This window comes from Eublepharis macularius, chromosome 9 (assembly GCF_028583425.1).
Source record: "Eublepharis macularius isolate TG4126 chromosome 9, MPM_Emac_v1.0, whole genome shotgun sequence".
Lineage (NCBI taxonomy): Eukaryota > Metazoa > Chordata > Lepidosauria > Squamata > Eublepharidae > Eublepharis > Eublepharis macularius.
Window position 1 is genome coordinate 106,552,377 of NC_072798.1, and position 12,809 is coordinate 106,565,185.

At 42.8% G+C, this 12,809-nt stretch overlaps 1 protein-coding gene across 5 annotated transcripts in view; it reads left to right on the forward strand.

Annotated features, from left to right (window-relative positions):
- Positions 1 to 12,809, forward strand: part of RASSF8 (Ras association domain family member 8) — a 126,821-nt gene that overhangs the window by 39,861 nt on the left and 74,151 nt on the right. Inside the window, exon 1 of one of the 5 annotated variants that reach the window (XM_054988020.1) lies at positions 5,060 to 5,163. The exons of the other annotated variants lie outside the window; for them this stretch is intronic. The gene's annotated coding sequence lies outside the window, so the exon portion shown is untranslated. Of the gene's footprint in view, positions 1 to 5,059; positions 5,164 to 12,809 lie in introns of those variants that run through there. 5 annotated transcript variants of the gene reach the window in all.

A 12,809-nucleotide genomic window follows, 5' to 3' on the forward strand; every position in this document is an offset into this window, starting at 1 on the left:
ATTTGTGATACCACATTGAGTTACTAGGAAGCAAGACACAACACTGTCTGGGAATGAGCACAAGGTCATAAACACTGGAAGCTGTTACAGTCCAACAGATAAACACCTGTGAAAGCCTGAGAAAAGAATAGTTATGACACTAGCAAAGTGATATTGAGCTATAGCAAGATACACGGTGTTCAGCAGAACAGAATCAAAATTGGCATTGATGGGGCTCAGACATGACATCCAGTCTCAATATAAGAGTCCATTCCATGAGGAACAATTTAAACCAGAGCCAGTTTGGTGTAGTGGTTAAGAGTGCGGGACTCTTAATCTGGAGAACTGGGTTTGATTCCCCACTCCTCTGCTTGAAGCCAGCTGGGTGACCTTGCGTCAGTCACAGCTCTCTCAGAGCTCTCTCAGCTCCATCCATCTCACAGAGTGTTTGTTGTGGGGGATAATAATATCATACTTTTTAAACCACTCTGAGTGGGCATTAAGTTGTCCTGAAGGGCAGTATATAAATCGAATGTTATTACATCCCCAATACCCAGTTGTGCCTCCAAACGCCAAAACAGAATGGCGTGATCTACTGTGTCAGAGACTGCAGATAAATCCAGAAGGAGCAACAAAGAAGTATGGCCTTTGTTTACATTCAGATGGAGATCATCCACTAAAGCTACGTGAGCTGCCTCCGTCCCATAGCCTGGCGTGAACCCAGGCTGAAAAGGGTCCAGAGCCCCAGAGTTATCCGAGAAGACCTGCGGTTAGTCGACTGCTGCTCTCTCAGTCACTTTGCCTGGAAAGATTGGATTAGAGACAGAGCAGATAATGGCCACATTATTTTGAGCGGCCAGGAGCGGGTGCCTTGAATGAGTGACAGACAATGATAGATGTCAAGAGCTCATTTATGCGTTTTACATGATTTTAGTAACCAAGATGGATAAGGATCCAGTGCACAAGTAGCTATCTTCACAAATGCTGGGATCCTATCTGGATCCATCACTGTAGCTGGGTGGAAATGGTCCATAACTGGACATGGACAGTGTATTAAGCATTTCTTCCACTTTGTGTAAATCACATCCAGGATCCAGATCAGCATGTATTGTTATTTTATAAGCAAAGAACTTTGCAAAGTAGTCACAGCTAATTCCTGAGAGAGTAGTGGTTGAGATTTAGTAATCAGAAGATGGTGAGAGACCTTAAACATTTGGGATGGGTGTGAACCAGCGGATGCAATGGTTGCAATTCGTCACTGTCACCTCTTCTTCGTAGGCGTTGCAGCGGGCTCCATAGCATACTGTATCTGATTTAATGTGACTTTCCGCCAGGATCTTTCTAGATGTCTTCCAGCCCTCTTTAGGTCCTCCAGCTCAATGGCTTCCACCCGAGGGGCACGAGAGGTCATGAGGAGCAACTTTGTCAATTGCTTCAAGGCGCTTCCCTTTCCAAGCTCCTACTGCAGCCTCAACAGAGAAAGTGTTAGGCATTCTAAAATCGCCCAGAGCATTTTGTAATCCTGGAGGATCCGTGAGCCCCCCCCCCCCCCCGGGCAGACCTTCTTAATGCCCACCCCCCTATTCACCCTTGCCTTCAGTAGATAATTATCCGATCATGATTCAGGTGGAATCTCCAGCCCTGAAAGAACACCTTCCCTCCAGGCTCAGGGTAATTTAGAAGGGATTGGCTGTTACGTTTATTGCTTCAGGTTTGCCAATTCCCTAGCCTCGAAGTTGTATTATTTCGCATTAATGTACTTCATTTCCCATTTCATCCTTTTTGGGCCTCAGTATTCCTTCCCAATTCATACTGCTTCACTTCTTAGCCAGAGATCCCTTATGGGCATGCGGTTAGAAACTGGTTTGTGTTCATTCTCTCCAGTGTTAATACCTAAGCCAGTAGCAAGGGGTTAGGAAAGAAAGCTGCTCTAAAGAGCGGTGGGTTCTGCTCAGGCGGGGCAGAGGGGAGGAGGAAGAGTGGAGTGAGAGAAGAAACTGGCAGGTGCTCTGTGTGGGTTTATATCTACTGATGCCTGAAGTCCAAAGGCCCAAGGTTGGGGGCCCAGGGGGCTGAGCAGCAAATGGTCCAAAATGGGAGGAAGGAGCGGGGGTAGCTTAGGATCCAGGGGGATCAAGGGAGGTCGACTGAGTTCAGGAGGGGGGGGTGCTTTATGAGTCCAAATAATGTAAAATTGGGAAGGGAGTCTGACCATAAAGTGGGGGAGGGTTCAAACCTGGGTAAAGGTAGGGAAAAATGGAGGTAGCCGATCCAAACATGGGCATAAATTCTGTATGAGGCAATGGGCCTAAGATTAGTGGCAGGGTCTGTAGTGGCAGAAGGCCCACTGACATGACGGGGGGGGGCTCTTGGTTGACCACATCAGCAACAGTTCTCGGGTATGGCTTCTCCATGTGAGGCGCCTGTTCAGTTCCAGTTGACTTGAAGGTTGCCAGCTCCGGGTATGGAAATTCCTGGAGATTTGTTGGGGTGGAGCTTGAGGAGGGTGGGGCTTGGGGAGGGAAGGGACCTCAGCTGGGTATACTGCCATAGAGTCCACCTTCCAAGGCAGCCATTTTCTCCAGGGGAACTGATCTCTTTTGCCTGAAGATCAGTTGTAATCAATCAGTCGTGATTGAACTGAGCATTCAATCATGCCTAGTTGGCATGATTGAATGGGGTGTGATCCTGCCTACCTCATCTTCCCTTTTGTTTTGCGTTGCCCAGAGGTTTGCTTGTTTGCTCTGGGGCAAAACATGAACAAGCAGGCCTTGGCACCAAGATGGCTGAGCCAGGATGCTGGCAAGACTTTCCTTCCGCTGTTGAAGGGTTTCTGTCATCTGGCAACCCCATGTTGAACTGTGTATGGTGCACCCTAAAATAAAGCAAATGGTTATATAACTTTCCACTTAAGGTTTCAGCTGGTAACAGTCAATATTTAACCATTATAAAAAAAACCCACACTAAATGTTTAATGTGGGAGTTTCAAGAATGTGCTTTGCAGAGCATCTCCACCCTTGAAAAGACGACCTTGAGGCTGGCCCGAGTGTTCGGAGATTTCTGTGTGGGACTCCTGAAACACTGCAGTTGTTTTACTCAGACATCAGTTTTTGGTATGAAATAAGACGAGTGCATTCCTACATGATGTAGGATTCCTTTCTCAAGGGAAAAAGGTTGCATATAGCCATGTTAGTCCAAGCAAAATCCAGAAACACAAGCCACGTAATACCTTTTTTAGGTGGTATTTTTGTGTCATTCGGGTTGATCCTAATAAGAGGTATTATATGGCTTCTGTTTTTGGATGTCTCAAGGGAAGAGTCATCAAAACGTTTTTTCTAAAACAAACTTGTTGGCTTGTTTTGGTTTCTCGAGCCTAGTATTTCTTATATATTAAATCTCCACTATGAGAACAGGTGGGAACAGGTTTATATGCTAGTCAGAGTTCCAGTGGAGAGAAGGCAGCACGGTGTAGATCGATCTTGTCAGATCACAGAAGCTAAGCAGGATTAGACCCAGGTCAGAACTTGCATGGGAGACCTTCAAAGAAGACTTTGCAGAGGAAGACGGTGGCAACCCACATGTGCTTCTCGCTTTCCTCGCAGCATATCGGAGCAAGAAATACACTGTCTTTTTTAAAAAAGGCTGTTTCTTGGCATTTATTGATTTCTGCTTTGCAGAACAAAATTGTCACTTACAATGAAATTGGCTTATTCAGAAGTTAGGTAGCAATTCAAGAAATATCTTGTATATCAGGAGCTTTGCTTTTTCTCTGGAGCCGTGACATTGAAACAGTTTTGACAACCCATCCTCAGTGCATTGGGGGGGTATTTTGCATTCTTTGCTGTTTTGTCGTGGAGTAGGATTAGCAGATGTACCTTTCCAGGGGGGGGTATAATGCCATAGAGCCCTGAGCCCATCTGTGGGGAGGGCGGGGTATAAATCGAATACAATAAATAAATAAGAACACAATCAAACAATGTCGTCGTCTTTGGATCGTACATGACTGCTTCTCTATGAGAATACCATCCCTGACATTAAACTGATAGGTATGGGGAAAGACTTCTAAGTAGATCTTCTGTGTGGCACATCGGATTTCTGTATGCAAGAATTATTTGAGGCTCAACATTAGGGGCCCAAGTGGCTGAGCAGCAAATAATGCTTGAGTGGTGGACACTCAAGCACACAATCCTCTGTCTGCAGTATGAAGTTGTACAACTCAATTTGACGGGTGTAGCTAGACTCTTCCAAGAGGAAGCAGTATGTGGCTAACAGGCCTTGCTAAAGGGTCTTGGGGGTTCTTGAACCGCTGCAACGTTTCTAGGAATAACTGTAGGGAGAAGTCCAGCCTTTGAAGGTAGATTTCTTTAAAAACCCTCCACCCTTTCATCCTCTCTCCGGATACACTACCAGGGCTTGCCCAGGTAAGCAGTAGGTTCATCTCCAACGAAAGGTGGTGTCACATCCTGTACCTGAGTGCAGACCACAGCAACTTCCCTCCAGTAGTCAGCAAATGTCTCCAGTTGACCTTTGTCTGACCTCACTAAGTTTCCACGTTCAAATGCTGTGGGCATTTCAGGAAGCGTCTAGCAATGGTGGAAATGACGGCAAGTTTTCCTTGTTAAAACTTAGCCTGTTTTTCTATACATGATGCAAGCATACAGTTTTAATCTGCAGAAGCGTGACTCACTCTTCTCATAAATGGCCGTTCGTCCGCTGATTCTTCCAGGGAGCAACTCTTCTGTTCCAAGGCGTTCCTGGAACATGCGCCAGGGATGGAAAAACACGGCTTAATAATAAAGTCTGAGCTCTTTGGAGTGGAGAGAAGGCAGGATATGCCGCTGCTTTCCTGGAAGCTTGGTGGTGTGTGTGTGTGTGTGTTCTTAAGCGTGTTGTGATTTCAAAACTCCGTTTGATACTTGGAAGAGAAGTATGGACATAATCTTCCCATCCCGAAAAGCCAGAACAAGCCTCTTTGAACTTGGAAGTGGAATGCTTGAGTAGTTATTGTTTTCGATAAATGACTGGCCACATTGTGCAGCAAGAACAGAAAGTACTTGAATCCAAATTACATCTGTCAACTTCCGTTTGGCAGCAAGTAAATCTCCAAGTGTTTTTTAATTCGAAGGCCGACAAAAGATGTTGTAGAATGAATGAAGGGAAAAAATACGGAATCCTGAAGCTAAGGTATGGTGCTTTCCTTTTTTGTAGATGACAAGATAAGGCAGAGAAGAAATGGAGATAATTGCTAACTTAACTCTAAAAGTATAAATTGTGGAGGTGTGGGGAGAGAGAGAAACTAGCCGCCAGCCAGAGTACTGATGACTGTGATACTGCTTTGGAGCAAAAGAATCCTTAAAGATTGTTTGGTAAAATATCTCATATTCTTGAGTCTCTTCTACGGCTTGGTAGCTTTGCAGATACTTTACTAGGATGAAGTGTAGCTTTAATTTGATCAGTATTTGTATGTCTGAAACCCCTTACTGTTATTTTCACATATTCACGCATAGTTTTTCAATAAACAAAAATCAACCATTTGTAGGTTGGTTTGTTGTTGCTTTTTAAAGAAGACCATCCTTATTAAACCACAGGCTTGCTAAAAAGTTTGCAATGAGGGTGGTTAAAAGTTCTGTAAGCAAGAAGCAGGCAGCATACCAAAATACGGTGTTCGAGAGGGAGATACTTCTGAGTTAAGTTGGGTCAGAGGGCATTTGCTACGTAGTCCGTCTTGAGTCTGAATGAGAAAGGCAGAATATAAACAAATTAAAATACAGCCGCTAGACAATGTCAGCATTTGGAAAACATTCCTTTATGTGGGATTCAGTGGTTACATATTCCATCCAAATAGATATTCTTTCTTCATCTTGTATCTTAATTCCTGAAGAGGACGTGAATTCAACAAATGGCTGGAATTCTTTAGTAACATCTCTGGTTAGATTGGATATTTTTGATACACACATTTGATACCTTTCCTGAGTTGGGAACTTGACATATTAGGTGAAAAATCTGCTCTGTCTTTAAAGGATCACTTGTCAGGATCGCTTGCGTAGGCCTTGATCTGGGGTTCTAATGCACTCTCGTTTCCTACTGTTGAGACTATGCAAAGAAGAAACCATTTTGCCGTAAGTGAAAAATAAATTAAGGTTTAACAGTGCAATCCTCGGCAGAGTTGCTCCAGTCTGAGTCCATTGATCACTCTGTAAGTTGCCTGTCGCTGAGCTAAGGTTGCCCGCTGAGTGCTGGCAACTGGCGGGAGGTTTAGTGGGATAGGGGCATGCTCATTGGCATTGTGCCAGCACCGCAACATCCGTTCTGGGCCAGAGCTGTTCTTCTGTACAATGTGACCCTCGCTGTGCTTGTGCTTGTGTATATTAGACTATGGAATCCATACTGTTGAAGGGCATTTTCACACATTATTCTTTAACCGGATCTTACTGAGCTGGCTTCCTTTTTTAAATAGAGTGGCTTGTTTACTACATCCTTCCAAGGGGGCTGAGGCAACACGCATAGGCTTTCCTTCCTGCCCTACAATCCTGTAGTAAGGTTAATTCGGCTGAGAGGGAATGGCTGGCTCAGAGTCACCCCGTGAGCTTTGTGGCCGAGCTGGGAAACTCGGGGCCTAAAGAATATGAGAGCGTAAGATCGTATAACCTTCGGAGCCTGGCGGAGCCCGTCCAGCCCTGGCCCTGGCGGATTCCTGCCTGTGACGCTGGGCAGGCACTCCCCTCTTGAGCAGCCTGCTTTTCTCGACATTAATCGGAAACATCTCTCTTCCCTCAAAGCACTTGTGTTCAAGAGGCAGAGATGTTCGTTCGTCCTTCCAAAATGGGCTGGCCCCCGCGGTTCTGGCACAGTAATACCTTATGGACCAGTTTGTGTATAGGCAGGTCAGCCGCATTCTCCCTGCAGGGCCTCTCTGAGACGTCGTTCTCGGGCAGACGGGATGCGTGTGAAAAGAGAGTTGTGCGTCTTTGAAATTTAGCAAGTGTGAGATGGACTAGTGGTATAAAACACCACCATGTGACACTTGTGTTCTGTGATTCATCCACTGCGGGGTCTTGATGCTGATTAATCGTCAACCTAATGAAAGCCAAGAGCTGCTTCCTTATTGGCCACAGCTGGCTGTTAAGTGCTGGAAGGAGAAAATGCTGTAAACGTAGCCTGGTGATCACGGTAACTTAGTCATTCTCCTGAGCGCATAACAATGTAAATACTAGCTTAACCTCCGGTAAATGAACGTCAAAGACTTATAATAGCAACCATCACTGTGTGGGGCAAGTGGCTCTCGGCTAGTCATTTTTACCAGGAAAAGTTAGATTGGAGATCGTGGTTACTTGGTTCTCCAGCCAGCCATGGACAAGTCTTGGCTGCTGCGGTTTATGTTGCTACGGAAGAAGCAGTAATTTCTAGGAACAACATTTCCTCTTAAGACTTTTAAGGGCAATGGGTGTTTGGTTTGCAAAGGCAGCACGGTTTGTCTTAGAAAATTTTGGTTTAATTTTTTTTTACAAATCCCCCCCTCGCTATTTTTCATGGAAGTATATTTATACAGTACCTACATAAACCAACGCATGTTTCCACTGGTTATCATAAACGTATAACATTTAAGGCTAGCCCAGTCTCTTCAGCTCTCAGAAGCCAAGTAGGGTCAGCCCTGGTTAGTACTGGGATGGGAGACCACGGAGGAAGTGACAGGTTGCTGCAGAGAGGCAGGCAACGGCCAACCCCTTCTGGATGTCTCTTGTCTTGAAAACCCCATGAGGGGTCACCATGTCAGCTTCGACTTGGATGGCACTTTACACACACATAACATTCCTCATCAAATTCAGGGGTTTTTTTCAGCAGGAGTGTGGTGGAATGGAGTTCCGGAACCTCTTGAAAATGGTCACATGGCCAGTGGCCCCGCCCCCTGATCTCCAGACAGAGGGGAGTTGAGATTGCCCTCCGCGCCGCTCGGCGGCGCGGAGGGCAACCTAAACTCCCCTCTGTCTGGAGATCAGGGGGCGGGGCCACCAGCCATGTGACCATTTTCTCCAAGGGCAACCCACTGAGCTCCACCACCTCTTTTCCCAGAAAAAACGCCCTGATCAAATTTATTATACGGTCAAAGACCAGCATAAAAGAAATACTACAAAATTACAGAGTTAAAATTATTAGTAAAAATAGCACAGAATTAAAATAGTTAATTAAAACAGTAATACAAAAGGGTGGTATTTGCATAAACTCCGATAATGAGAGCATTTGATGGATTTTATAGGCTATTGCACAAAATTTTTGCAACTGGGGCTGCAAGTTGTCAGATTTCCGTCTTCTAGAAGTAGCCTAGCATATTCCAAGCTTGTTCTTCCAGGTATGCTCTTAATCAAAGGAGTAATGAGCTTGATGCGAGCAACTTGATAGACGGGGCACAGCCTTTTCCCGTAGGGAATTCTGTTAATCCGCCCATCTATAACAGCAGAGGGGAGAGCAGCACCCCTTGCAGGTGTAAGGGCCCTCCTGTGACTATGCACCTCCAAGAGGGACAGATAGGCTGCCAGCTTCGTTACGTATCTGTTGTTCATAGGGGACAAAACACCATAACATTTAACAAATAACCAATTACAAGGAAGTGGGGAAAATGGAGGAGAAAGAGGAACCAAAGTAAAAAATTCTAAATAAAATAGGGAAGTTCTACAGTAAAATCGTAGGAAGCTGTTCCGGGTGCCCCCCAAATTGCACCACCTTCCTTTTAATGAGAAACGGCTGACGTGGCTAGTGAGGGGGCTTGTCTCTTGCCTCCAGCTCTTTTAAAACTAGCTGCTGACCTTTTTCATCAGTCTTTATTCTTCCTTGTCCTATGTAACTTAGTGACCTGCTTATATCCAATTGGAGTTACCTGTTCTGCTCCATTAGGTCAAAGTGGGCTGTAAATCTAAACACATAGAGAAAGTACAGTAACTGGATTATTTGAAATAGTTTCTTATCTCAACCTAATGCTTTCCCCGTATTTTTTAAAGGCAGTAGCCAGTTTGCTTTTGGGGGAATTATTTCACAGTAGCACCCAAATTTCCTTGCGAATTTTTCTTCTTTAGATCAGTAGAGTGTTCCAGTTTCCCCTCAAACCTGTAAGATAAATGAAGCCCCAACCCCACTGAGTAAAACTGAGTGAGGATTGGTCATGTCTTAGTATAATATTCCAGCCACTGGAGCGAATTTGTTCAATTAATTTAATTTAATTTTTATTTACTTTATTTATAGTCTGCCTTTCTCACTGAGCCTCAAGGCGGATAACATAATGTAAATCAATGCATTCAATAGGACGAGACATCTAATAAGCAATGTAGTAGGACTAGGATTACACAAATCTGAAACAAATCTGAGTGTTAGACGCTCAGTCACCTGGAGATCAGTTATAAAATTCCGGGAGATCTCCAGCCGCCATCTGGAGGCTGGTAACCCTAGTTAGACATGATATGTTAAAGATGTAGGAAACGATATTACAGAAGTAAAAAACAACGAAGTGAGAACAAGATGAAACATAAAGCGAACAGGTAATACATATTCTGTGCAGTGGTGTGGTTAACGGTCTTGTTCCTTTTATGAAATCACCTTCCTAAAAGCAACGTTAAATGGACACATTTGCCCAAAGTAGCAGTTCAGTAATAACAGTTCAGACTTACGATCTGCAGTATCACTGGCACAACTGAATACTGAGCTGGATTACGAAAATCCTTTTGTTGGAGTAATTAATGTTAGATGCTACCAATATGGTGCCTTTGGCGCTTGACATTTGTTGCCCTGGGTGTGGCTATTGGAGTTCCCATCATGGTGTCTGAAGGAATTGTACGTGGGAGCATTCTGGGGTGGGTTGGGACCATTTAAATACAAGACACCTCCCTCTCCCCAGATAAGGACCACCAGCACTCTACTGGTGGCTTTTCGTTTGCTCAGAAATGGCTGCAAAAAGGTGAGAGCAGAAGCCCTCCGTCTTCAGGGCCCTGGGAGCTTGGCTGCCGAGACCGTCCCCGCCGGAGAGCCACGCCCATGTTTCCTGCCACCACTAAGGGCAGCCACTCACCCCCCCCCTCGGCTGCTCTCTTGGTTTCTCCCTCCCCCTTCATTCCTTCCTTCCTCCTTCCTCTCTCCTGTTATTGGGCACCATTTTGGTTTGCTCTGAAGACAACCCAAGATAACAACTGAAGGGGATTTTTCTCCTAAGTGTTGCCTGAGCAAGTGCAGAAGTGAATTTGCTGTTTTGTTTTTTGTTGTAGTCCAGTGGTTTTTTAAAATGTTTCAGATGTTTAAGGATATTCTGTACTCCTATGTGGCCCCAGTGTGGATTTTTTGATCTGTATCCTGGGGCTATGCTGTTTAAAAAAATACTTCATTAAAACAGAAAATAGTATTGGACTGTAGAAAGAATGTCTGTATAACAGAAAGTAACATTAGACAGTAAACAAAATATCAAAACAAAATGTGACAAAGTATTAAAACTAAGTGATAAAATAACAAAAAGTAACATTAAAGAATAGATATAATATCAAAAGCAGGATGTATAGTAGATTATTAAAACTACATCAGGTTTTTCCTTTCCATCCCTTCACTTGTTTATGTTAAAATATATTATACTTGTATTTTATGTATAAGTATAATGCATGCTCAGATATCTTATATAAATGTGTTTGTGTGTAAAGTGTTGTCAAGTCACAGCTGACTTACGGCAACCCCAACAAGGGGCTTTCAAGGCAAGTGAGAAGTGGAAGGGGTTTGCCGTTGCTTTCCTCTGCAGAGTCTTCCTTGGTGGTCGCCTGTCCAAGTACCGATCCTACTTAGCTTTCGAGATCTTTTTTTTTTTTTTGTATTAAATTTTTATTGGAATTAGAAATATTTTGTCATTTATAGCAATCAAATTACTTTAATATTCCAGTTCTAACCCCCTCCCTTCCCCCCCCCCCGTTTGTTGACTTCCAACAGTTTTCCAACCCTTTGTCTATTCTTCCCCTACTCATTTCAACTTATTTTGTCAATTAAACATATACTTTCACACTCTTCTAAGCTAGTCTATTATAACACAGTACTAAGTCAATTTCCCTTCACTTATCAACTAACTAATACATTCCTGGCATGTTATTCAATAGTAATAATACTGGTAATATTCTCAATATCCTGTACTCTAACTTATTCATTCTAATGTCATCAATATGGGACAAACAATTTATCCCTCCCTATACATAACTTGAGTACTCATGAGTGATGAATACATTTATAAGTCAACCAATTTAACTTATACTCTATATGTTACTCTTTACTTCCTCTTATATCTCTTATCTTTGTAACATAAAGTCAATCAATTTGACTCGTATTCTACACATTTCTAAATATACCTATAAACACAATATACATTCGACATAAGTCAATCAATTTGACCCATGTTCTGCACATTTCTAAATATCGCTATAACCAAAAATACCTTCAGCATAAGTCAATCAATTTAACCTATATTCTATATGCTACTTCTCATTCCCCCCCTTCTTGTATTCATGAATTTTAATTCTGTTAATTCTCAATTACACCCCTATCTGCCAGCAACATAATTAATTAATTAATTTCTATTCTTATATATCACATAATAACTATTACTTAATACTGTATAGAATAATCAAATAGAATAATTGCTTAGTAATTCTTCTTTAACTCTCCTCCCCCCGGTATAGTCACTTCTCTCTTCTTTTGTTTTTCTTCAATAATTTTCAAACTGCCACAGTTCTCCTCCCACCTCCCATTTTTTCACCAAATATTGTTTCAGCTTCTCCCAATCTGTGTTAAACTGTCCTGGATCAAGGTCTCTTAGTTTTCTTGTCAGTTTATCCATCTCCGCCATGTACAGCAATTTGTGAATCCAGTCCTCGATAGTTGGCACTTCTTGTACTTTCCACTTTTGCGCATACAAAAGTCTAGCCGCTGCTGTCATGTAAAAAAGCAATGTCCTATGTTGTGCTGGAATATCTTCCATTCCCAAGTTCAGTAGCAGGAGTTCTGGGTTCTTATTAACTTGAAACTGTAAAATCTCACTTATTACTCTTATTATTTCCCCCCAGTACTGCCTGGCTACCTCACAAGTCCACCACATATGGTACAAAGATCCTTCATGCTTTTTACATTTCCAGCATTTATTAGACGTGTTCACATTCCCTAGCGCAATTTTCTTTGGTGTCAGGTACCAACGATAGATCATTTTATAGACATTCTCTTTAATGTTAGTGCATGTCGTAATCTTCAAAGTATTTTTCCACAAATATTCCCACGCCTCCATTGTTATTTCTTTATTAAAATTTATAGCCCACTTCACCATTTGCACCTTAACTACCTCTTCTTCAGTATACCATTTTAACAACACTTTATAGACCTTTGAAATTTCCTTTTTGTCTTCTTGTAAAATTACTTCCTCCAAGTCCGAGTTCTCCATTCTTATCCCTCCCTTGGCACAATCCGATTTATAAAGGTCTCTGAGCTGTCTATATTGAAACCAGTCATAGTTTGGAGACAACTCTTCTTGCGTCTTTATTCTTAATTTAGAAAATTCTATTCGTGTTATCTCCTTATACGTTAAACACTGTTGTTCATTATCAACAGTTCTCAGATCTATCGCTTCATAAGGAACCACCCAGGAGGGAATTCCTTCTTGTAGGTAATCTCTGTACTTTTTCCATATTGTGAAGAGGCTTCTCCGAATGTAATGGTGTAAAAACATGGAGTCCGCTTTTACTTTATCATACCATAAGTATGCATGCCATCCAAATATTTTTTTGTATCCCTCTAAGGCCAGCAATTTGCGATTTTTAAGCATCATCCAG